Raw genomic sequence first — 3855 nt, 5'->3', positions numbered from 1 at the left:
TTATGTGTCCCGCAAATTGACAAAACTTGCTGACTACGCAGCCCTTTTCTCAGTCCGTCAAGCGATAATTTTTCCCAGGACCAACGAGATTCCCACCACAAAATGGATAAATTTTTGTGTCATTAAATTGTACAATAACGTCTAAGCGCTGAATTTTCCGCCCTGTCAGTGGTTGCATGGCGGTCGGGCTAACTACCCACCCTCGCCAAGCTAGCCCCCAAACTTTGGGTCGTTGGTTACACGGGACGCATGACTGGGGGGCCAAGCCCTAACTTTCGCCCCCAGTGGAACCTGGTTCTCTTCCTGGTCCCATGGCACCTATAGCACCAAGGGTTGGGGCTGAATCCCCGTCCCCCTCCAACTGGCACACTTTCGTTGTTGTTCATAGTCTTATGCCAAACTCTATGACCAGGGGGTGGGGTTAGTGCCCGCCCCCTCCATCACTGCTCCTCTGCCAGGGTCGTGTGGGTGGTTTGTGATCATGGGCTAGGGCTAATGCCCAACCCCTCTCCCATATATGCACCCTTTTGAAACTTCAAATAATCCCTGCACGTCATGAGTTAATAGGCAACAATCGTGGCATGATGGTTTGGAGGTCGGTTTGTTATGGCAAGGTCAGTTGTTCGAACCCTGCCAAGCTTGTTTGACCCTTCAACAAAATTTTAATCTAGCCAGGAGACGCCACGTGACAACCTCCCATTGGGCCACATGGCAACTTGTGATTGGCCACATCAAAACAAACTGACCAACTAGAATTCGATAAATCACTTGTACAACAATGCCACATGTGAAGCACTGATTAGTCCACTGCCAACCGTACCCTGCACAGTTAGATGATGATGTCATCTATACAAATTTCCCAGTCAGTAGCCCAGTTAACCCTATTGTTGACTTTTTAGTTGTTGGCAAAACAAAATCAAAATGTCATAACTTATTCATACAACGTCGAATTGAGGCGATTCAAGCGTAGTTGGAATCTGGACGACGAAAACTACGAATTGACGTTGTTTTAAGGAGATTCTGAGCAATTTTATTTTGAGCCTATTTTTTATCTTCGAATCAAATTTCCTCCAAGATTGCGCAAGGAAATAAGAGCATCGTAGGAGTTATACCAAGGTATGTTGAGTTCATCAAGTAGCTTGAGCAAATGTTTAATATGGAAGGAGATTCTTATAGAGATGTCATATTTTCTCCATCTCAAAAAGATGCTTTAGACATACAAGCATTCTCCTACCATAGGATTCTTAAACTGGTGATGTAATGCTCAATAAACAAGGCTCAAGAATTGCTCTAGAAAAATAAGGAAACAGTGGTTGCACTCTTCTCATACTTGTAGATTTTCTGCAACGATCTCAACTCATCAAACTGCCACCTCAGTCCCTCAGTCCCTTATCACAAAAGGAGGCACGTCTACAAAGAAGCAAACTCTTCATTGTTGGCTTTGTTACCACTGAAATGGTGCGTTCTGTTACCTTTTCTTTTATCAGAAGTACCTATGTACCTCTGGAAAATATTTTCACTTGCTTTTGGTGAACAGGGCTAGATACGAACAAGTAGCCTTACTCGGAGAAACAAAGCAAGTTCAATTGTAGCAAGACATCAACATACTTGCAAGTTCAATTGTAGCATTACATCATCAACATATTTACTTGCTTTCTTATAAGCAGACTAGGATCAAAATATCTTCATTATTGGTGTGTATCTCTTGATTAAATATTTTGAGATTTATAGTGGCAACATTTATTTACAGTATTATACCACTTGTTAAGGGAAGTATGGCAAGGGTGATTTATGCAGTTCATGTGGCTGTTATTGCTAAGAATTATGCGTTGCTAATTGAGCACATTTAAGGAATTATTAGAGAAGTTGTAGAAAAAGTTTGAATTTAACAAATTTTACAGGTTGCTGGCCAGCATTTTGTTTGGCAATTAGAAAGGAATCACCAGAAATTTAGATTTATGATACAGTTAATACAGAGACATCCCACTTAGCCTGTTCATTTGTGTCTATTAATTCTGAAAGGGAAGTTCTTCATTATGAAAAAAAATCATCAAGGCTGAGAATGGGAGCAAGCCTTCACAGAATTGACATGCTGGCAAGAACAACAGCCATTTGAATTGGTTTTGGGTAGTGAGAAAAAGAATTGAGTGGCCGCCATTGGTGTGGCTAGCATAAAAGCTAGTGAACGTGAATTGCTTCATGTGGACTGACAATTAAGTTATGTGGAGGAAGGGAATTCCGCTTTTCCAAATGTACCACCTAAAGCCAATCTTATATATGAATTTGAGCTTATTGGTTTGTCAAGGAAGGTAAGGCAGGTAGTGATATGACAGTAGAGGAGCGAATTGAAGCAGCGGATAAGAGACGGCAGGAAGATAATGAAGGACAAATTAGCAGAGGCTTTGCAACAGTATGAAATGGCCCTAGCATACATGGGAGATGATTTTATGTTTCAGTTGTTTGGAAAATACAAGGATATGGTGACTGCTGTGAAGAACCCTTGCAATTTTAATATGGCTCAATGTTTGTTGAAGCTGAACCATTATGAAGAAGTCATTGGCCAATGAAACATGGTATTAGCTGACGATGAGAAAAATATCAAGGCTTTATTCAGATGTGGTAAGGCACGACCTGCTCTAGGGCAGACTGATGATGGAAGGGAGGATTTTCAGAAGGTTAGGAAAATTTCTCCAAGTGATACTGTGATTTAAGAATCTGGATTTAAATAGGGAGCGTGCCGCATCATTCCGGTCTACACAGAGCAACGGAGAATTTATGCCCAAATATGGCACCGATTGCATAACTCCTCGAGAGAGTAAGGCGTTCACTGCTACCCTGGAAACAATCTGAACCAGGAGTATTGTTGTGTGCCCCGCATATTCAACACTTCGCAAAATTACAACTCAGACGCGAGGATGTGGTTCTATTCCAAGAGTGATTTCTCTTTTAAAGCTTGCCCACATTCATGATGGGGTATAGGAAAAATGATATATAAAATGGAGGCAGCGACGACCCGATTGAATCGAATAGTGTAAGGCGGTAAACCAAAACGCTTTGCGGATGTTCTAACCGTAGCCAAGCTCGTGATGAGGACCGCACAACGTTGAAGTTTATTTGTCTGTACCTCATTGTATCTCATTATATTATATTGAGGAATTCAATTTTTTGTGTGATCTAAAACGAAAAGAGTTTGAGGAATTATAACCAAAAGAGTTAGAGGAATTCAACTTATTTGTGATTTATAATAAAAAGAGTTCATTGGAGCTAGCATTTGTTTGAGGAATTCAACTTTACCTGTGATTTATAACAAAAAGAGTTCATTGGAGCTACTATTTGGTGGAGGGCAAAGGTTCTTATTGCTCAATTAAGGACCAACTCACATCAATTTAGGTGTGAAATAAGACGGTGGAAAAGGCCTAAAGAAACTTGGGATGAACGAGTGTGTACATTATTTTCAATGTCTGTGGAATCGGAAAAACATTTTATTTTGGAATGTGATGCATTCAAAGATATCAAAGAAAGTTATTAAAACATGTTAACATCAGTTCCTTGGCATTGTCTTTTTAGTGAGGTGATTGTTGGAAGGTTGGGTCATTTTCCATGTCTGTGGAATCAGAAAAACATTTCATTTTGGAATGTGATGCATTCAAAGACATTCTAGAAAGTTATGGGAACATGTTAACATCAGTTCAAAGACATTCTAGAAAGTTATGGGAACATGTTAAGGGAACATCAGTTCCTTGACATTGTCTTTTTAGAGAGGGAATTGTTAGAAGATTAAGTCAGCTCATCATTATTTTAAATCAGAAAAAAAAAAAATGGCAAAAAACAAAAAGCTAATAATCTCATAAACTA

The 3855-nt window shown here is 39.8% G+C and overlaps 1 pseudogene; it reads left to right on the top strand.

Annotated features, from left to right (window-relative positions):
* Nucleotides 1–1775: 1775 nt before the first annotated feature.
* Nucleotides 1776–2711, top strand: LOC149176472 (peptidyl-prolyl cis-trans isomerase FKBP42 pseudogene; annotated as a pseudogene).
* Nucleotides 2712–3855: the final 1144 nt, after the last annotated feature.

This window comes from Pinus tabuliformis, chromosome 4_1, assembly GCF_031772625.1.
Source record: "Pinus tabuliformis cultivar Carrire ecotype Pingquan chromosome 4_1, CPIR1, whole genome shotgun sequence".
In the NCBI taxonomy this organism is placed as follows: Eukaryota; Viridiplantae; Streptophyta; class Pinopsida; order Pinales; family Pinaceae; genus Pinus; species Pinus tabuliformis.
This window is presented reverse-complemented; position numbering and strand designations above follow the sequence as displayed.